Source organism: Thermobia domestica, chromosome 10 (assembly GCF_964235325.1).
Source record: "Thermobia domestica chromosome 10, izTheDome1.hap1.1, whole genome shotgun sequence".
NCBI classification, from domain to species: Eukaryota; Metazoa; Arthropoda; class Insecta; order Zygentoma; family Lepismatidae; genus Thermobia; species Thermobia domestica.
In genome coordinates, this window is record NC_137463.1 from 36,255,954 (window position 1) to 36,279,668 (window position 23,715).

The 23,715-nt window shown below is 34.4% G+C and overlaps 1 protein-coding gene across 1 annotated transcript in view; it reads left to right on the forward strand.

Moving 5' to 3' along the window:
• The first annotated feature begins 19,578 nt into the window (after positions 1-19,578).
• The window catches only part of LOC145662449 (proton-coupled amino acid transporter-like protein pathetic), a 124,236-nt gene continuing 120,099 nt past the window's right edge, over positions 19,579-23,715 (forward strand). Inside the window, exon 1 of the mRNA XM_081728034.1 lies at positions 19,579-19,685. The gene's annotated coding sequence lies outside the window, so the exon portion shown is untranslated. The remainder of the gene's footprint in view (positions 19,686-23,715) is intronic.

Genomic DNA, 23,715 nt, shown 5'->3' on the forward strand with positions numbered 1-23,715 from the left:
CACACTCAGGAAAAGTGACTTCCAGATGGAAGCTCATGTGGTTAGGATCCTAGTTAAGTTGTAGGTCTACGTTTTACATAGCCCGGGTGTTGAAAGGAACGCCAAACTCCAATCGAACCAAGATTTCCTCGTGACCAATGATTGTGTACTCACCTTTGATACAGGGGCGCAGTGGCTCAGTGGTAGAGCGTTCACCTCTGGTGCTTGGACTCCCTCGTTCGATCCCAGCTCGCACTGTGTGGACTTTGTGGTGGACAAACACCGTGCTCTGGGTTTTCTCGGAGTTCTTCCGTTTCCTCTCATTTTCTTCATTCCACCATTTCATTTATCTCTCATGATCAACGTCGTATGCCTAACCAGCATACGCGTGGGACGTAAAACTTAAAAAATTCATTTCACCTTTAATACGGAAGAAGCGGGTTCGATTTCTGGTGGAAGCTCATACGATTCGGGTTCCAGGTTAAGTTGTAGGTTCACGTTTCACGTAGCCTAACTTCACTTTTAATTGAAATCAATTAACCAACTAATGATAAATCTAATCAACAAATTCTTATCAAATAAATATTTTTGTGAATTTGGTTAAGGGAGTAACGGAAGGATTTTTTTCCATAACCAAATACATTCCAATATTTTTAAATAACTTTTCGTAACTAAAGAAGGGGGCATAGTGTAAAAAGCCATAACCAACGAAATTTTAACAATAGTTGCTCTTTTATTAGTTCTGTCAACGAAGCGACCCGATATATCTAACTGCAATTCTCAACAGCGTCAATCACAAACATTTCAGAATAAAGGTTAGTTTTCACTTATAACTGAAGTAATGGGTTTCTCTCGTCTATGGCTTTTAGTCCACTTTCAAATTTTGACCTCATCTTGAATTGTATAATATTAAAACATCACCTCACTATTTGGTGCTTTAATATCAATATCTTCGAACTGTCTTCGTGATTATGTTAATCGCCGGCTCTATATCACTCAAGGTTTTCAGCTAGTTTAGCCTTATTTTTTCCTTGTCTTTCTCTCTTCTTCTCCTGAGAATCTTTGTAGAAGCGGTATCCTCTGCTTTTCTCGTCCAAGATTTTTCTTTATAACGTTTTCTACTCTATGTTTGCAATAACGATTAGAAAAAATGTCGTTGCTTTAAATTAAGCACGTAAACCCTGATCATAAAAATAAATGAATAATAATATTTTTCATCTGTCTTTTCACCTGCCATGATAAAATTTTATCAATAGTTTTCATAAATATGTATTTATTTTCATGCTTTGCTCTCACATGAACGGAACATCAACATTCATATCAGATGTGAAGATGCATCATATAATCAATTACTAAAATGATACTGCATAAATGCTGAACAGTGATTGGCAGGAGGTGATAATACTATTTGAATATTTTGCTTGTTATTGGAAGTGTACATGTTGAATACTTCATGTTAAGACTGCAAACTGTGTGCTTGTATATACATATTTTGCTGTTTCGAATCTGGTATCTATGATTATATGTGTTGGAAATAGAAATGGGCTGTAAGTGCTTACAAATATGAGTATATCCTATATGTAGTAAAAAGACCTAGTCTGTGCAAATAAGAAACAGAATTATGATGTATGTTTAAGTTGATGTTTGTGATATGAATTATTGTGAAGATATTGTGGATATTAAGTATGTAATAGCTGTGGACAGGATAAGGATGAATTGTGATAAATAAAAAGTGCAAAGGGCACAGATTAATAATAAAGGTGTATTGAAGAACGCAAGTATTTATTGTATATACAATAAGATAGGACATAGTAGCTAAGAAAATTGGACTTGGATCAGTTATAACATTTGGAGTAGTGAATACATCTGTTTGTTATTTTTAAGTGCTAACAATTGGCGCAGTCGATTTTGAACAACGCTTCCATATATAAATATTATGGCAACTTTTTCAGGTTTGAAGCAAGATCAAAGTGATAAGGTAGTCATGAGTAACTCAGACATGAAGTGCAGCAAATGGGCATATCGTTTCAAATTTCATTCGATGAAGCAACAAAACCAGCAAAGTGTTGTACAGTTTATTACAGATCTTCAGAACGCTGTTTCAACTTGTGCATTCGAACAATTTGAAGAACTTGCTTTATGTAACCAATTAATTTTTGGATTATCTAGCAATCAAATACGAAATGCTTTACTGTCTACAGATAATTTGTCGTTTCGGCAAGCAGTACAGCTAGCTTGTGATATGGAGAGTGCGAACGTTCAGGTTTATGCCTACCAAACACAAAATAGCCAGCATAAGTTACCAGTTGTTTGTAACCGGTGTTCATATCGGTCTAAATATAAAAAATATAAGTTTCCTTGCGGAAGGTGTAAGAAATATCATGAGTTTAAGAACTGTCCGGCATATAGAAAGCAATGTTTTTCTTGCAATGGAATGAATCATTTCGCCTACGCATGCAGACATAAAAAGATTTCAAATAATGTTTCAGCCTATAGAACAACCGCAAACAAAATTAGTGCAAGGTAATGATAATGGTAGTCATCAAACAAGTAGTACGGTCATCAAATCTATCAGTCCGTTGCCAAATGCAAATGTAAATTGTAACAGTTCGTTGATCTCAAACGAGAATGATGTAGATGCACAAGCAACGACAGACCAGTCTATACAAGATTTGGGTGTAATTGACGCAGCAGTACAGAATAAGAATAAAAGCTTCGAACAAAGCAGTACAGTGGTAAATCACAATCAAGACAAGCAGAAAATAAACAATAATCCAAAAGTAATTGCTGAGTGTGTGTCTAAGGAAGATACTGAAGTGCACGACAATGATGGGCATATGATAACGTATGGTAATAAAAACAAAAGGAAAGGGAAAAAGAGTAAGAAAGTTCTAGAAGACAAAAACACAAGTACTTTTGCCGATAACAAGTCAAGTTCATCGGAAGTTACTACAAGCAAGAATACGGTAGAAGAAATAGTGAAAGAAACCGGCGAAAAAGTTGAAGAGGATTTGAAAGAAGAAAAAGAACCCAAAATTTTGGAACAGAGCAGTGCTACGGGTAAAGTCGAATGGCTGCACGATTTGACAGAAGAATTAAAAAAGAGGGATAATGATCTAGATCAACTTAAAAAACGTTATGATATATTGGAGAAGTTAGTTCTTGGAGAATTGAAAAAACGTGAGGAAGTATTAAAACACGTGCACGTTGATATAGGAAAAATAAAGAAAAACTTGGATATAAATACATTGAAGATTGAGAATTTAGATAATAAGGTAGCAACCTGGTATATGCATTTGGATAATAGATTGAAAGAGGCTTCCAGGTCATAAGAGTTTCTGATTCATTGTTAAATAGACTGTGGAGAAGGTTCGGTAAAAATATTGACTCATTAGTTTGTTAGGTTAGGTTGATTACCGGTACTATTGATTCTGTAATTGGAATGAGGTGCAGATTGAGTTTATGCTGTTTGTCTCATTTTTTGTATGATGTTGGTTTATTTTGGTACGTTCTAATTTTGTACAGGGGAGAGAATTGTTGGAAATAGAAATGGGCTGTAAGTGCTTACAAATATGAGTATATCCTATATGTAGTAAAAAGACCTAGTCTGTGCAAATAAGAAACAGAATTATGATGTATGTTTAAGTTGATGTTTGTGATATGAATTATTGTGAAGATATTGTGGATATTAAGTATGTATTAGCTGTGGACAGGATAAGGATGAATTGTGATAAATAAAGAGTGCAATGGGCACAGATTAATAATAAAGGTGTATTGAAGAACGCAAGTATTTATTGTATATACAATAAGATAGGACATAGTAGCTAAGAAAATTGGACTTGGATCAGTTATAACATTTGGAGTAGTGAATACATCTGTTTGTTATTTTTAAGTGCTAACAATATGCAATATGTAGTTAACAATATTATTTGTAGCAGAGTGGTCATAGATTTAAGGGTATATGTGTATATGTATACCCACATACCAACTTGGGTATATGTGGTTATTCCACCCTTCACTCTACAATTTCAAGCCATCTCATAATATTGAACTTCACCTCATGCCAAAGGTGATTATACTAACTATAGGAAGATCAACAACCAGGCTTCTTTTTCCTACATGCATATTTCTCACTGGTATTCAACAAGTACAGTCATTGATCCTTTCGAACATAAATAATAATAAAAATGTTTAAACTTTCTATGCTTACCAGAGATTTGAACGAAGTCGTAGACTTTCACGTTGGGGATCCTGATGAACCCTCTAATTATCACAGTCATGATTGATACATCGTTGGAAAGCTTATGGAACACAAATTCCAACGCGGTAACATTTGTGCAATTCCCGACCTATTCGTTGAAGCAGAAACAAAAATAAAAAGACTAAAATATGAAAAAATAGAATTTATGGTGTCCTGGCAACCCTTGCAGTTACACTACGCTGACAAAATTATGTTAATGTGTAAGCAATACACTTGTGACCAGTGTTTCTTCCAGACATGTTTTTGGGGGTCACTGCCTCCCACCCCGGAGTTCTGAGAATGCCCTCCCCCGGAGGAGACCAAAATGATACGTCTATAATATAATAACAAATAGAATAATACCAGCAGTGGCCCCGGAATACTAAGTGTGCCCCCTCGAACATTTTTTTTTTTGAAAGAACGACTGCTTGTGACAATAATATAAAAGCGTGATAGCTATTGCTGCAATACAAAGCGAGATAAAAATTCAGAACGAAATTCCTATAAAAACACACACTGTATCATTTCCGAAGGGCTGTTGTAGACCTTCGCGTTGGCAGTCCTGGTGACGCCAATAATTATCACAGAGACATGATTGATTCACCGTTGGAAAACTTATGGAACACAAATTCCAACAAGACAACATTTGTGTAGACCAATTCAGTGAAAAGATATTTTGTCTTATATGGAACAGTCCTGAAAATAAACGTAATTTACATCAAGAAACTGAGATTTAAAAAATTGGCCAACTTTGTCCCCCTCCTTCTCCGCCATATAAGCAACAAGTACACATACAGTGTATTATCATGTAGTGGACTATTTCATTGCTTCACATACCAAGTTTTATGAGTATACCCACAAATGGAAAAATGGACCCCCAAAAAGCTGATTCAAAAAAACAAAAAAGAAGTACTTTACTCTCCCCCTCCGACGTGGTACCCCACGTTCATAAAATGCATATCGGCGGAAAGCTTCATCCTTCAGAAATACATTAATACCAAATTTATCTTTCTTGTATCTATTCAAGTTTAAAGCTTTAATGCAGCAGTTGCGTCAATGTGCGTTTAAAGTTTAATGTAATCAAGAATGTTATAAAATAGAGGATCTGCCTACACAACAAATTCTTGAAGCCATACGTCACAGTTTCGCCACCTCCACTCTGCCTACTCCGCCCAATAAGATCGCAATATTTTGAGCCAACATTTGTGGTGGAAAAGAGAGTAGCCAATCAGACATGCCAATGCTAGGCTGTTTTTGGCTTTATTGAGTTAATAGGATGCAGATAGATATGGGCAGATTCTCTATTTTATACCATCCTTGAATATGATATCTATTTTGATTGTTTACTTCTGAGGAACAAGTTTGTAAATGTGCTCACTAAGAAAGTCAAGAAAGAATATTTTAACAATAAAGTTAGATTTTCACTTGTTATTAAAAACTTTTCTTTGAAGACAAAATGTGTTGTGTGTGGTTGCATAACTCTTGATAATAATATTTGGTTTTGTATGAAAGTGAAAAGTGATATTACTTATTTTCGATCACTAATAGAGAGACGAAGTGATTTTTAAATGTTATTTTGCAACAAATTGTCATTTGTACTTAATTAATGCTTACGAGTGTCTTTTTGTATCCCAACTTGCTCCACAGAATTCATTGTGCCTTTACCTGAGGATGATGAAACATTGATATTTAGACAGAGAATACACTAGTTCCTGTTTAAATCTTTGACCTGATTACGATAAGTTCCATTCGAGCTTGTTGGGAATGAGACATGTATGGAATGAGGGTTAAAGCTATGAACTATGAACTAGATGTTGTGTTGTGAAGACGAAGTTGAAGGTATTTCATCTACCTGTATTTTTGGAAAATTTGTCCAATTGAATTGGAAGTTCCAATGAGTTGGACGCATCAAAAAATGAACTGCCAATTCCACAGTTCAATCTAGAGTAAGTCAGAGATGTAATGTTTTCAAAATTCAGAGGAAAGCCGTAAGAATACTTTGCGATAAGAAGCCGAATTTTTCTTGTAGACATTTGTTTAAGGAGGTCAATATACTTCCTCTGGATAGCTTATATTTGTATCGTCTCTTTTTGTATTTGAAAGAACACTCATCGGCATTCGTAACAAATAAGGATGTACATAATCATAATACGCGAAATAAGAATGATTTTTATTTGTGTAATCACCGGTCAGCAATGTATCAAAAAAGTGTAAGTTATGGTGGTGTTAAGTTGTACAACATGTTGCCTATTGATATAAAGTATGAAGAAAATATGAAAAGGTTCAGATAAAAGTTAAATTATTTCTATTAGAAAATTCTTGTTATACGATTGAGGAGTACGTAAATATCATGACACGGTAATATTACTTTATTTTACTCATGTACATTTTTTGTACATATGACGCATGTTATACTTATTTGAGGACATTCCTCGTACTTGTAAGTTCATACAAAGAAATAAATACAAATACAAATACAAATTGTCAGAAAGTCAAGATTGTTGATATATAAAACTTACTTGTGTGCAGACAGACAGAAGACAAAGGAATACAAACAATAAAAGTTTAATCTAAACAATCACAGAGGGCAGGAAGTGGAAGAGAAAAGAGGTTCGCATATGTTTTAATCACGCCCGAACCTGGCCATAGGAGCTAAATACACGTTTCTGATTGGTTGAAGTTATCCGTTTCTCGCCACGTAGCATACATATAGCACAAATCAAAACTCTGCTACTGTCTGTCGTTTTTCGTAACAGAGCCTATTACCGAACGGGCTATAATGAAAATCGCTTTTGGATTGGGTTCAAACCCAGCCCAAGGAAAGATTTTTTAATTTTTTTATTATTTTCATAACATTTTTATCTTTAAAATAAGATAAAATTAATACTAATCTGCCCTTGTACATAATATAAAATGTATAAAAAGTGATTTCCTGATGTTATGAAACATATCTGAGCGAGCGTTAGCGAGTGAAGGGGGTCAAAAGCCTCGTAGGGCTCGTTTTATTCCACCTTTACCCCCATGATAATCCTACATGACATTACATTACACTCGGGTGGTCCAACTTCGAACCTCACCCGCTTCCTTGTGAACCCAAACATAATTATCTTCTTAGTTTTATCAACACACAAATTGAAAATTTTCTTCTATTACTATAGTACACAATACATGCACCAGAAGGTTTGGACTACCGTAAACTGCAACCAATCAAAAACGACCCGCTCGGGAGAGTAATACTCCCGGAAGTATGTTTTTCCGCGCGCTACTCTAGCCAGTTGTTTTACGCGCTATCCTAGCCAGTTGTTTTAAGTTGGTCACAAAATTTATATCATGAAGTACAAGGGGTACAAAACGAGCCCTATATCATGGAGTACAAGGGCATAAGTACTACAACTACTTATCGCACAAAAATAAATAAATCACTTTTTAAGTATTATTTTCGTATTAATTTAATAAGTGTTATAAAAATGTAAAAAAATGTTTAAAAAAATTCCTCGGGCCAGGTTTGAACTCGCGGCAGAAGAGATTTTTATTACTACCGTGTAGCGCTAGTCCACTCGGCCACGAAGGCCGACAGCAGCAAGCGTTTGCTTTCTGGTATTTTAATGCTACGTCGCAAGAAGTGGATAATGCCAACCAATCAGAACTGTGTTTCTCGTTTCTACTTCCGGGAGCATTACTCTTCCGAGCTAGTCCTAATCAAAAAAATGTGTATTTAGTTCCTATGTCTAGGGTCAAGCACGAAAAAGAAAATATGCAAGCGGTAGTAAGAGAAAATCAAGTGAAGAGATAAATATTGAATATCAGCTAGCTTTAATTCTTGAAAAACAAATTAAGCTGCAGCATCAAATCAAATTGTTAAGGGATCAAATTATGATAATGACCAGGATGAGGAAAAAAAAAGGATTAGACTCTATTAATGTATCATGTGGATCTGAGGTTTAAATGGAAATCGTAGTTGAATCTGTATTTTGAATGGAAATGGTATTAGTTATTTATTAATTATGGTTGGGAAATAATTTATCAGATTGATGTGAAAGTTGGTTCGATCATTTTTGATTATGTGTTGTTAATTGGAATTAGGCTTTAGTTAGCTCTCCTATTATCTTGTTACGTCTTTTTAAGGTCAAGTCTATTTATGTAAAGAGAAGAGAGTGTTGGGACGAGACTTGTATGGAATGAGGCTTAAAACTACGAACTCATAATGTTAAGGAATAATGGCACATGCCTATATTTTCATTATGTGTTGCTATATTAGTTGATGTTGCAAATAAATGGGTGTAAATTGCAAGCGGATCCAGATGGAGTAAGATTCAAGGAATATTTAGGATATTCTCTTTGATGGTACACTCTCTTACCATAATGGATTATATATGGATTAATTGGAGCAGATTAGTTGCAGTAACTAGATAGTGGAATATGAAAGCTGAGAATAATAAAGAAGTCTAGAGTAATAATGAGCGGTATTCAGAGAGAATTCGTTAATCGAGTGTTAGTCACAGTCTAATCAGTATTATACTAATTCTTTAGTAAGCAAGGTGCACTTTTTGGTATTCAGAGTCTACTTTGAGTACAACTAAGATGATATGGGTATGATTAACTTATATAACCCTAATGCATCGGGTGAGAAAACTAAATGTGGCAACTACGGAAAAGTAGATCAGCGCATGTGTAGTCTGTAAAAATGAAACACCTGAAATACGAAATACGAAATGTTGTGTCGCACGCTAGTAGTAGAAAATGGATCGATCTGGAACAACCTAGGCCAACATTGGCCAATCTAGGACAACTCACAAGCCCCTGGGAAATTGACCACCGTACACCGTGAGCCCACGGTCTTTTACGACCTCCATTTTAGGGTTGAATTTATTCCCTTTTATGACCACTTTTAGGGGGTGTACTCGTTCTCTTTTACGAGCTTATTTTACTGGGTGAACTCGTTCCCTTTTATGAGCATATTTTTCAACCCTTATTTTAACATAGCAGAAATTACACTGAGACTATGAACATACAGCAGAACAGATAATACGTTCTCTTTTATGAGCACATTTTAAGGGTGAACTCGTTTCCTTTTATGAGCACTTTTTCAACCCCTATTTTAATTACGAACACATAGAAGATCAGATAACAGATAAGAATATGAAACACATAGCACTATTTTAACATAGCAGAACATAAGACTACGTAACATAGCAAGGGTGTATTCATTCCCTTTTATGAGCATATTTTTCAACCCTTATTTTAACATAGCAGAAATTACGAACACATAGAAGAGAAGATAACACATAACACTACGTAACACACAGCAGAACAGATAACACATGAGAGTACGTAACATAACAAGGGTGAACTCGTTCCCTTTTATGAGCATATTTTCCAACCCCTATTTTAACATAGCATAGAATACATTGGAGGCTATGAACACACAACAGAGCAGATAATACATAAGAATACGTAACATAGCAAGGGTGTATTCATTCCCTTTTATGAGCATATTTTCCAACCCCTATTTTAACATAGCAGAAATTACACTGAGACTATGAACACACAGCAGAACAGATAATACATAGCACAGCTAATAAAAGAACATGGCTTATTTTCCAACCCCTATTTTAACATAGCAGAAATTACACTGAGACTATGAACACATAGCAGAGCAGATAATAAACACAACAACCTCCATTTTAGGGGTGTATTCATTCCCTTTTATGATTACTTTTCCAACCCCTATTTTACCATAGCAGAAATTACATAAGATTTTTTTTCAACCCCTATTTTAAGACAATAAATACCTATGTAACATAGCGATTCGATACGCTCTTTGAACCGATTTGGATGAAACTCGGCATATGGGGGTTTTCGACCATGCTGAGTACGAATATCATACTTATTTTTACCTGGGTCCTATAGTTTATGTGGCATACGCCCTTTCTATGACAATTTTAGCCGATTTGGGTGAAACTCGGTATATGGGGGTTTTCGGACATGCTGATTACAAATATCATACTTATTTTTATCTAGGTCTTACAGTGTATGTGGGATACGCCCTTTGTATGACACTTAAAACCCAATCACTCGTAAACGAAGCAACATATTGAGATGGTGTTTCCACATTTAGTAATTGGTCATCAGGTACTACATGTCCCAAAATTAGTGGTCATCGAGGTCAAAGGTCAAAATACTTAAAATCTAATAACTCGAAAACGAAGCAACGTATTGAGGTGCTGTTTCCAAATCTAGTAATAGATCATCAACTACTATAAGTTCCAAAATAATGACCATCGAGGTCAAAGGTCAAAATACTTAAAACCTAATAACTCGAAATGGAGCCACATATTGAGATGGTGTTTCCAAATCTAGTAATTGGTCATCAGGTACTACATGTCCCAAAATTAGTGGTCATAGGTCAAAGGTCAAAACTCGAAAATGGATCCACATATTGAGATGCTCTTTCCAAATCTAGTAATAGGTCATCAACTAGTGCAAGTTCCAAAATAGTGACCATCGAGATCAAAGGTCAAAATACTTAAAACCCAATAACTCGAAAACGACGCAACGTATTGAGGTGCTGTTTCAAAATCTAGTAATAGGTCATCAACTAGTGCAAGTTCCAAAATAGTGACCATCGAGGTCAAAGGTCAAAATACTTAAAACCCAATAACTCGAAAACGACGCAACGTATTGAGGTGCTGTTTCAAAATCTAGTAATAGGTCATCAACTAGTGCAAGTTCCAAAATAGTGACCATCGAGGTCAAAGGTCAAAATACTTAAAACCTAATAACTCGAAAATGGATCCACATACTGAGTTAGTGTTTGCACATTTAGTAATTGGTCATCAACTAGTACATGTTAAAAAATCATGACCATCGAGGTCAAAGGTCAAAGTGCTTAAAACCTAATAACTCGAAAATGGATCCACATACTGAGGTGGTGTTTCCACATTTAGTAATTGGTCATCAACTACTACAAGTTCCAAAATACTGACCATCGAGGTCAAAGGTCAACATACTTAAAACCTAATAACTCGAAAACGGAGCAACGTATTGAGTTGCTGTTTCCACATTTAGCAAGAGGTCATCAACTAGTACAAGTTCCAAAATACTGACCATCGAGGTCAAAGGTCAAAGTACTTAAAACCTAATAACTCGAAAACGGAGCAACGTATTGAGGTGCTGTTTCCAAATCTAGTAATAGATCATCAACTACTACAAGTTCCAAAATAATGACCGTCGAGGTCAATGGTCAAATATTTAAGCCTTAATAACTTTAAACAAAGACTGTGTGTCCTATTCAGTTTTGTACCAAGCAGAGAGAAGTGAAGAAGGAATAAATTTGAGTGGCTTATTTACTTTGGTATTAATGAGAAAGAAATCAAAGGAACACAATTTTAACTAGCGCAGACTTTCTGTACCTTTTGGGCTATTCAAATGGATTAACAAGAAAGAAAGCAAAGATATGCCATATTAACTAGCTATGTATTATTTAAGCAAAACGAAGGGCTACATTTGAGAAAGCGAACATGGACCATTTTACTCAAATTTGGATGGAGTATTTATCTTTGTATGAACCAGAAAAAAATGAAGAAGGTTCAATATTTCTATACAATTTTGTACTACCCAAATAAACGAAATTTTATTTTTGTATCAATCAGAAGAAAAGCAAAGATATGCCATTTTAACTATTTAAACAAACAAAAAGATAAATTTAAATGACCTATTCAATTTTGTACCAACGAGAAATACCATTTTTACTAATCAAATAAACAAAAAAACCGAAGAAGGATCGTTTTAACTAACTCAGACTTTTATACAATTTTGTACTACTCCAATAAACGAAGGAATGCCAACCAGAAAAAAAGAAGTGAAGATTAGGTGAATTATTTTCTTTTGTACCAACTGGAAAAGAGAAAAAGAGCTACTTTAACTAGCTCAGAATTTATGTAACTTTTTAACTACTGAAATGTTCTATTTTTGTATCAATCAGAAAAACCCGAAGAAGGATCATTTTAACAAGTTCATAATTTCTGTAACGAAAGAATAATTTCGATGTTCTACTTTTCATACCAACGAGAAAAAATGAACTAGCTGAATATACGAAAGAATAAATTTAAGTGACCTATTCAATTTTGTACCAATGAGAAATGTCATTTTTAACTGGTTCAGAATTTTACTACTCAAATAAACAATGGAATATTTAGTTTTGTACCACCGAGAAAAAAAAGAAATTGCACCATTTTGGAGTATTCAAATAAACAAAGGAATTATAACTTGTGTCAACTCTAAAATCAATTAATTAAACGAAGTAATGCATTTGAGTGAGCTATTTAATTTGAAAAACCGAAGTTGAGTATTTTATACCATTTTGTATTATTTCAACAAACAAAGGAAAAAGCAAAAAAAGGATCATTTTATATCATTTTAAACTAGTCTAATAAACGAAGGCATAAATATGAGTGAGCTATTTAATTTTGTAGCAACCAAAGGATCATTTTAACTAGCTGAGTATTTTCATGAAAGAACAAAATTGTACTAATCAGAAAAAGCGAAGAAGACCCATTTTAACTAACTGAGAATTTCCGTACCTTTTTGTACTATTTAAACAAACGATGAGATAAATTTGAGTGGCCTGTTTTTTGTACTAACCAGAAAAATCGAAGAAGGTCCAATTTAGCTAATTTAGAATTTATGTACCTTTGTACTAGCGAAATGAACGAAAGAGCAAGTTTAAGTGTTCTACTTTTCATACCAAACAAAGAAGAACCATTTTGTACTACTCAAATAAACGAAAGAAGAAAAACGAAAAAAGACCAATTTAACTAGCTCAGAATTTATATACGTTTTGTTTAGGTGTCCTACTTTTTGTACCAGCGTGAAATGCCATTTTAACCAGCTCAGTAGTATTCAAATAAACAAAAAACCGAAGAAGGATCATTTTAACTAGCTCAGAATTTCTGTAGTTTTGTGCCATTCAAACAAATGAAAAAACTAAATTTGGATGGAGTATTATTTTTTGTGCCAAGCAGAAAAAGGAAAGAATTTGTACTGACCAGAAAAGGCGAAGAAGGATCATTTTATACCTTTATGTGCTATTTAAATAAACGAAGGAGCTATTCAATTTTATACCAATCAGAAGAAAAGCAAAGAAGGGCCATTTTAACTAGCTGAGTATTTTTGTGCTACACAAATCAAAAAATGAATAAATTTGAGTGACCTATTCAATTTGGTATCAACAAGAAATGCCATTTTAAATAACTCAGCATCTTATACCTTTTTGTGCTATGAAAAAGCGAAGAAGACCCATTTTAACTAACTGAGAATTTCCGTACCTTTTTGTACTATTTAAACAAACGATGAGATAAATTTGAGTGGCCTGTTTTTTGTACTAACCAGAAAAACGAAGAAGGTCCAATTTAGCTAACTCAGAATTTATGTACCTTTATACTAGCCTAATGAACGAAAGAGCAAATTTGAGTGTTCTACTTTTTATACCAAACAAAGAAGAACCATTTTGTACTACTCAAATAAACGAAAGAAAAAACGAAAAAAGACCAATTTAACTAGCTCAGAATTTATATACGTTTTGTTTAGGTGTCCTACTTTTTGTACCAGCGTGAAATGCCATTTTAACCAGCTCAGTAGTATTCAAATAAACAAAAAACCGAAGAAGGATCATTTTAACTAGCTCAGAATTTCTGTAGTTTTGTGCCATTCAAACAAATGAAAAAACTAAATTTGGATGGAGTATTATTTTTTGTGCCAAGCAGAAAAAGGAAAGAATTTGTACTGACCAGAAAAGGCGAAGAAGGATCATTTTATACCTTTATGTGCTTTTTAAATAAACGAAGGATCTATTCAATTTTATACCAATCAGAAGAAAAGCAAAGAAGGGCCATTTTAACTAGCTGAGTATTTTTGTGCTACACAAATCAACAAATGAATAAATTTGAGTGACCTATTCAATTTGGTATCAACAAGAAATGCCATTTTAAATAACTCAGCATCTTATACCTTTTGTGCTATTTAAATAAACGAAGAAAGCGAAGGAGGTCCAATTTAGCTAACTCAGAATTTTATAAAATACCATTTTGTACTAATCAAATAAACGAAGGAATAAATTTTTGTGACCTATTCAGTTTTGAAAACAAGCAGGAAAAGAAAAGAATTAACATTTTGTACTAATCAAATAAACCAAGGAATAACTTTATATGGCCTATTTAGTTTTGTACCAACCACGAAAAAAAGCGAAGAAGTTCCATTTTAACTAGCTCAATATTTCTGTACCATACTAACTAACTCAAAGAAACGAAAGAATAAATTTTGAGTGGCTTAAGCAAAGAAGGTCAATTTGTACCTTTTGTGCTATTAAAACTGAGTGACCTATTCAATTTTATACCAAGTAGAAAAAATTTTGTCTGCAATTAAAAAAACGGAGAAGGTCTATTTTATGTACATTTTGTACTACTCAAATTCTACTTTATGTACCAACCAGAGAAAAACAAAGAAATACCATATTCTGCTCACGACGGAATAAGCTCAAAATTTCTATACCTTTTTGTGTTATTCAAATAAACGAAGGAATAAATTTGTGTGACCTATTCACTTTTATAGCAAGCCCCTTTTAGTTTTATACCAACCATGAAGGTCCATTATAACAAGCTCGGTATTTTTATACCATTTTGTATTACTCTATTTCATTTTTGTAACAATCAGAAGAAAACAGCTCGGAATTTTATACCTTTGTGGTGTTACATTTTGTATATTTTTGTGTCATCCAGACAACAATTTAAATTGACTCTCCCTGACAATTCAGTTGCCAGAGTCCAATGTTAGTTATCTATTAAATTCTTAATATTACAGTACTACAAATTGATCCAGTTAACAGTTCAAGTTCTTCTATTCTTACACAATCAAATGCATATGCTACAGTGGGCTCAGTGTTCATTTACAGAATTAAATAATTGTTTATCTTTCTCTAAAAACAATTCTACTATTTTGTTGATATAATCACACTCTGTAATGTATTCATATACCAGATTAATTTTTTTCTCCAAAGTATAAGTGTTCTTAATATTACAACCTTTAATATGCTTCTTTAAATAAAGTTTATAGATTTTCTCTCTCATTTCACGTTTAATTAAGATCGTCCACACCTTTTGTAATAATTCGTAATCATACCGCAGCAAACAGTTGTGATCTTTTTCATTTTCATTATGTTTAGAACATGCTTCACATAATAATACTGAATTTGGTGTATACTCATTCAATAATTGTATAACACATGTATCACTAATACTTTCACTAGTACACTCGCACTCATTAGCTTCCAGTTCAAAACAGGTAATATTTGAAACACTGTTATCATCACTTTCCGGGAGTATTTCATCATTATATCTATTATAGCGTCTAAAATAATACACTTCTTCTATTTCTTGTGTTGGATATATGATTCTCACTTTATCACATAATTCATCTGGCAAATCGGGGTCAGACGGGTGAATTAACAGTATAGGTTTTTCGTTTTCACGCTGAATTTCTTTTTCTCTAGGTGAAACATAAACAATCTCCGTGCTAGTCATTTTTCTACTCTTCAACAAAAACAAATCAAGTGTGACTATTTATATACCTAGAATAAAAGCATTCTATGCATTCTCCGTGTTTAATAATATGTTTCAAGGCAATACAAAATAATTCGTTGATATAACATAATGATGTATGTTCTATTATTTTCCAAATATACTCCATAAACTTATATTCCATTATAATAAAATACATAAATGCAAAAAATATATATTTGTCTTTTTGGACTTAGACGAGGAAGGAAAGTCTAAAAAATAATTGAATCGTTGAACAATAGGCAGTACCTTAGCAATACAAATGTTAGGTAACGCATTGGTAACGTTGCTTAAATATCTGCAGCAACATGGAACATTGAAAACTTTTCATTTCCTTGATGAGCTGATTCTTCTGCTGTGATTCAAATTGGCCAAGCATGCTGTTTCTTCTTTTTTCTTTAGAACGCTAATTGCTATGGAGTCTGTTCTACACAATTATGACGCAATTCTGGTTTGTTAAATCTCACGTTCAAATATTTTATGAGCCTTACTTAATGATGGTAGAGTCAATTTAAATTGTTCTCTGGATGACACAAAAATATACAAAATGTAACACCACAAAGGTATAAAATTCCGAGCTGTTTTCTTCTGATTGTTACAAAAATGAAATAGAGTAATACAAAATGGTATAAAAATACCGAGCTTGTTATAATGGACCTTCATGGTTGGTATAAAACTAAAAGGGGCTTGCTATAAAAGTGAATAGGTCACACAAATTTATTCCTTCGTTTATTTGAATAACACAAAAAGGTATAGAAATTTTGAGCTTATTCCGTCGTGAGCAGAATATGGTATTTCTTTGTTTTTCTCTGGTTGGTACATAAAGTAGAATTTGAGTAGTACAAAATGTACATAAAATAGACCTTCTCCGTTTTTTTAATTGCAGACAAAATTTTTTCTACTTGGTATAAAATTGAATAGGTCACTCAGTTTTAATAGCACAAAAGGTACAAATTGACCTTCTTTGCTTAAGCCCTTTGGCCTCGATGGTCATTATTTTGGAACTTGCAGTGGTTGATGACCAATTACTAAATGTGGAAACCACTTCAATATGTGGATCCATTTTCGAGTTATAAGGTTTTAAGTACTTTGACCTTTGACCTCGATGGCCACTAATTTTGGGACATGTAGTACCTGATGACCAATTACTAAATGTGGCTCTGTTTTCGAGTTTTGATTTTTGACCTTGATGGTCAGTACTTTTTTAACATGTACTAGTTGATGACCAATTGCTAAATGTGGAAACAGCACCTCGATATGTTGTTTCGTTTTTGAGTTTGACCTTTGTTCACGATGGTCAGTAGTTTGAGGACATGCTTGTGTCATTTCTGCTATGTTAAATTAGGGGTTGGGAACGAAATCAGTGCTACGTTAAAATAGGGGTGGAGAATGTGTTCATAAATTTCTGCTATGTTAAAATGTTCAAATAGGGGTTGAAAAAGTAATCATAAAATGAACGAGTTCACCCTTAAAATGTGCTCATAAAAGAGAACGAATCTTATGTATTATCTGCTCTGCTATGTAATTTCAATTAAAGGTGGAAAAAATGTTCATCAAAGAGAATGAATGAATACACCCTCTAAAATGACTATCTATGCTCATTGTCTGCTCTTTCTGTTATGTTAAAATAAGGGTTGGAATGATTACACCCCTGCTATGTTACATAGTCTTATAAGGGTTGAAAAATAAGTCATAGTCTTTTATCATTTTTGTTATGTTCAAATAGGGGTGGAATGCTATGCTGTGTGTTCGTAATCTCAGTGTAATTTCTGCTATGTTAAAATAGGGGTTGGAAAATAAGCCATGCTCTTTTATTAGCTGTGCTATGTTTAAATAGGGGTTGAACCCTTGTTATGTTACGTACTATTATGTGTTATCTGCTATGCTGTGTGTTACGTACTCTTATGTGTTATCTGCTCTTCTATGTGTTCGTAATTAAAATAGGGGTTGAAAAAGTGCTCATAAAAGGAAACGAGTTCACCCTTAAAATGTGCTCATAAAAGAGAACGAATACACCCTTGTTATGTTACGTATTCTTATGTATTATCTGTTCTGCTGTATGTTCATAGTCTCAGTGTAATTTCTGCTATGTTAAAATAAGGGTTGGAAAAGTGATCATAAAAGGGAACGAGTTCACCCCCTAAAAAGTGGTCATAAAAGAGAACGAATACATCCCCTAAAATGTGCTCATAAAAGGGAACAAATTCACCCCTAAAATGGAGGTCGTAAAAGACCGTGGGCTCACGGTGTATGGTGCTCAATTTCCCAGGGGCTTGTGAGTTGTCCTAGGTTGGCCCAGGTCTGTTCTATGTTGGCCCAGATCGATCCATTTTCTACTACTCACGCTAACCCGTGGGTAAAAGATTAGCCTCAGCTTTAGATTAATTAGTCACAGGAGATTAACTTCGTCAAATACTACATCCTAATCAGAGACTCTGAATACAATTTTGATAACCATCCGTTAGTCAACCCCGTAGTATGGCTTTAATCAGACGTCAAAAAGACTCTTCATAAGGCCCAATATGTTTATGTTTGATTTTGATTCTACTACTTAAGCCTAATGCTAACTTAAGGATAGTATATATATTGTGATCATGGTTGCCAACTTTCCTTAAGAAAAAATCGGTACGGGACAATCAATGTTAGAGCCCCTCCCCTCCCTCTCGGAGACGACTACAGGTACGGCGAGTCGTTGAAAACAATGTAAATAATCGGCTGAATAACACGAACCTGAGTTAATGCGGCACCTTATCCCCCCCCCTTACTGCTCATCACTAAGTATAAGCAATATATGCAACAGTTTCAAACCAAAATAACTGCAATTTATTTAATATAAACAAAATTTAGAGAGAAAACTACATAGATTTTTTTTAAAAAAATCACACTATGTGCAGAACATTGTTAAAGAATTACTGACAAAATGTATTACTAAAATCAAGTCGTATTCTTCGAAAATCGGTAAATCGGAACAATATGTGTCCCGACGAGTGTCCGGTCGGGACGCGAGAAAAATGTCAGAAATCGGTACAGTCCCTACAGAATCGGGAAGATTGGCAACCCTGGTTGTGATACTCATTGTAGATAAAAGATAATAGTTTCTGATGCAGATTCAGTTTAGACGTTTTCCCTCAATAACTTATTTTTTTTATTTAAACTTTCTTTATTACACAAATGAAACATACTGTATGTAAGCAGAATCCGTTTTCAATATTACTGTGTTAACGGGGGGAAGGGGAATCTTGAGTCGAAGCATCATCCTTCAGCTTATACCACTGATTTCAAGTATTGATTATGCCAATTTATGACGGATTTTTGACACTTAGAATAGCCTTAAACATGCTACTCTTTAACGATGACGTTTTTTCCTTATATTCCTGCCACCAATAAAAAAAAAATAAAAATAAAAATAAAAAAAAGATGATAGTTCTATGGTGGAGTTGTAGCATTTAGCTGATAATGCAGAGAATGAAAAAAAAAAAGAGAGAGAGAGAGAAAGAAATGTACATTTTGAAGTGGACAAACATCCACCCATTGTTCAATGTTCATTTATCAGAAATTCTGATTAAAAGATAACAATTGTCGTAAGCGTCTTAGTAGGAGGCCAGTTGAATAATTTAAGATGTTGATAAACATTATAAATAATAGTACGTTGATAGAAGTCTCAATTTGATAAGTCTTAACAACCATGAGAGTGATACTGCAAATTATCTAACAAGGACCACTCTGAATATTAGGATTTATACCAAATACTTCTAGAATTTCATTAGTTCCAACTTTGCCAATAAGGGTAAAGGGTAGAGCTTTCTTTATGGAATATACCCTGCGAAGAAGAATTTGGATTATTCTGAAACACAGTATGTATAATACAGTTTACTATTGTTACAGGTATTGTACAGTCGTCAACAAAATAACATAGCATGCTTGGATTAAAAAAAAAAAAAACAAGATGCTATTTTGTTTTGTCACAAACTATACAAGTTAGTATTTGCCATTTTATTAAAAAAGAAAACTTTTGTAAAATGTAATTTCCCGAAATCTACTTTTTTCTTTTGTCGCAGCTGATATACACATGTCAAAAAAAGCAAGTGCAATCCCGATGGCTTGAGACACTTCCTTTTTTGAAAATGTTTTTTTCCTAATGTTCAATTGTTTATAATTTTTGTCAGAAGATAAAGTAATGTACGACTCAAACTGGCCTCATGAATAGAGATAATTTAATTAAATCTCCTTACAAAAGACTAACAAATTATCCCATTGTGAAAAAACAATTGTCTTTTATTGATTTTTTAAGCAAATATTTATTATAAAAACACACTGCATTTATAACATTCTGTATTTCATCAATGCCTCACCATTTACTTAATTAGCTTCGAATTAAAGTTTAACATATTTGTTGTACTAGAATAAGAAGTAAAGTAAACCAATGATAGAAATGTAAATGTATCTGACCAAATAAATAAAAGACATTTTGCGTATTAAAAGAAGACAGAATAAGAAAAAAAAGTCAGGGCTTTTCAACTTGGCTGGCGCGAGGTAAATTTTGTCATAAATTAAAAATATGTATTTTAGAAATAAAGAACTAGTGATAAAACCAGACTGAATTTCCTTCTTTTCGTTTAGCGCAGGAGTTTTCAAACTTTTTGCAGTTGAGGTTCCTCTCAACCACCAAAGTCTGAACGCGCCTTTCCTGTCAAAAATGAAATGTGTCACCCACATAAATACATGAGTCTAAAAGAAAGACTATCACTATGATGAACTATGTTTCATTTATTAATCACTAATGAAAATATCTGATTAACACAGGTGTTCTATATTGTACACACTGTTTACACCTTTTAATGTTATTAGCTGGTGTTAATAATTATAAATTGTGGTTGTCAGACATTTATGTTAAAATTGAAAAATACGAGCAGAGAGGGACTTTAAATAATAAAAACCCGCACATTTAAATGTTGAACAAAGTCAGTGGGACGTATAAGCTTGTTTTGAGTTGCACAATTTATTAAATCTCGGCACATATTTTGAAAGACGCAAGACGGTTTCGACCAATGAAAATAAAACAAATAAGACTATTTGTGAATGGCGTTAGTACTTTTTTGAAAAGATTAAAACGCAAGAATCGTTGTAAAAAAAAAATAATAACAGAAAATTAAGAGAATGAAAAAATCAGCTCTCATGGCGTCGCGCGAAATTCCAGTGACATTTAAGAAGACATACTATTCTACAGAGATAAAGTAAAAGATCATTAGTGGTTATCTAACAAGCATTATACACGTTTAAGCCAAAGATGAAAAGGTTATCCCCGATCGTATGTGGAACAGAGCTGATACATAGATTTAATCCACTATGTATTACTAAAGAAGGGTGCAGACTTAAGTATACGTGATGCATTGTAAATATGTTCCTTTGAAGGATCTTTTTCTAAAAAGCTTTCGCGCCTCTCCTGACAACCTTCGGCGCCATTCCAGAAAGACGCGCCGGACAGTTTGAAAACCTCTGGTTTAGCGCATTAACTATGTGATCGAGATGTTTATTTCTACAATTTTGTGCGAAATAACGTTCAATCATAACTACAACAACCAAAAAACAAACTGTAATTCTCAGCTTTACTGATTTATAGTATACGTATCTGTGATGACAACTTTGTATGGTTCATCGAAGTACCGAGTACATTGCTCTCTAATTCTGGTTTCTTCGATAGAATGGCTTTCGCTCATGTTCTCTGTGTTACAACCGCATTACAGCGACGCCATTAATCTCATGGGCCACTAAAGGAAAACTAGGTTTACCATTTCGCCATTGCTGAAACCACTGTCTCCATCAGGAAATAAACAGGAAATCAAATTCACTACTACATACACAATTACCACAAACATCTCGTACAGGTAAAAGATTATGCACACATACTCTTCAAGCTACTTGTGTAGGTCTATACACATGAATGTCGAACTCGAGTTTCCAGTAATTACAAACAGTATGCAACAAAATGTAATCATAATACAAACTTATAATATGACAAAATTAAGAAATTGGTTTACAGAGGAGCTGATGGCTGGTTTGAAGCAAAAAATAACATGGAATAATACAAAATTTATATTTCTCTGATGAAAAATAACATATTTACACTCCAATAGACATAATTTCAAACCTCACTGCTTAAATCAGTGATCGCCAAACCGTCAATCAGGAGCTACTCGTAGCTCGCGGAGACATCTTAGGTAGATCGCGTTAACGCTCCGATTGGCTAACCTTGATTCCTCCACTGAGCTGGCGCCAACGACAGTCTCATCTCATCTCACAGTTTATCGTATACGTGTGGGTAGGGATGGGCATGGGCGAGTTCGAGCGAGTTTTCTTTGAAAGTCGACTCGACTCGAAACAAACATCTTTGAGCTCGACTCGAGAATTTGGCTCGAAAAATTTTCTCCAACTAGACTCGAATTCAAGTCGAGTTTCGAGTCGAGTCGAGCCAATTCGAGCTAAATCCTCTGTGTAGTTCCAAGTAATCTCTTCAAGTATTCTATATAGATAATATAATTATCACTGATACTACTACTACAACTTATTATTATTATTATTATTATTATTATTATTATTATTATTATTAGTAGTAGTAGTAGTAGTAGTAGTAGTAGTAGTAGTAGTAGTAGTAGTACGTATTATCATTGGTATTATTATTATAACAACATCGTGTATAATCATGAAAGATAGGCGGCTTGTATCTGAATACTAAAAACTGGTTGACTGTCGATCTCAGTCGTCGAAAAGTCTTCAGAAGAGAAGGGCTCGGTCACGAGGTTCTGGGTTTGAGTTCCGGAGGAGCAAGTATTCGAACTCGAGCCAAAATTGTTGAAAGTTATAGGGCATCTTAAAAACATGTTCAAAACTCCTCGGTCGGGGTTTATGATTTTCAACGGCACGAGCGATTCGGCTCACAGTTTATTTACTATCGAGCCGAACCGAGAAGTGAGCCGAGCCAACAGTTTATCCAACCGAACCGAACCGAACCTAGCTAATTACTAACTCCAACCGAGCTGCTTCGAGCCATCGGTTCAGTTGAGCTGAGTTGAACCGAGTAGATGGACTCATTTCAATGGAGCTGGCTCGAGCCGATGGATCACATCGGCCGAGTCCATTGCTCGTCCCAACCAACCCGGCTCAAGTCATCGGCTTAATTAAACCGACTCAATGGCTCTTCACCCCAACCGAGCCGGCTCGAGCTGTTCGCTCAGTTGTACTGAGCCGAGCCGGTTGATATCACTACCCGGGTTGGGCTTCTGCTTGGGCTTAAAACTTCGACCGTGCAGGTCTCGGCCTTGACGCAGTATATACTTATATTGGTACTCATGACATTTGAGGCTGTCTCGTTATAAAAATCTGTTGTCGTCTCGTTTTAGAGACGAGACGAGATGCACTAAAAGTACTAGACAGAGTGCAGCCCTGTCGTGAGCAACACTAAAAGTATTTCACATTACTGCTTACATTTCTCATGGCTTTCGCTTTCCAGTCTAATCAGGTCATGATTTCAAAACGAGCTGAACAAGCGAGCCATTTATCAAACTCGACTCGACTTAAAACTCGACCTCAAAACAGTGACTCATCTCGGAACTCGACTCGCGCTCATCGCTACGCGTGGGGATGTGCACGTTATGTTTTTAGTAAACATATATTAGACATTTGTTAACTTGGATAGTTTGATTTTTTGTGTGTATATTAGACATTTGCTAACGTGGATAGTTTGATTTTTTGTGTATATATTAGACATTTGCTAACTTGGGTAGTTTGATTTTTGTGTGTATGTTAGACATTTGCTAACTTGGATAGTTTGATTTTTCGTGTAGCTATATATTAGACATTCGTTAACTTGGATAGTTAGATTTTTTC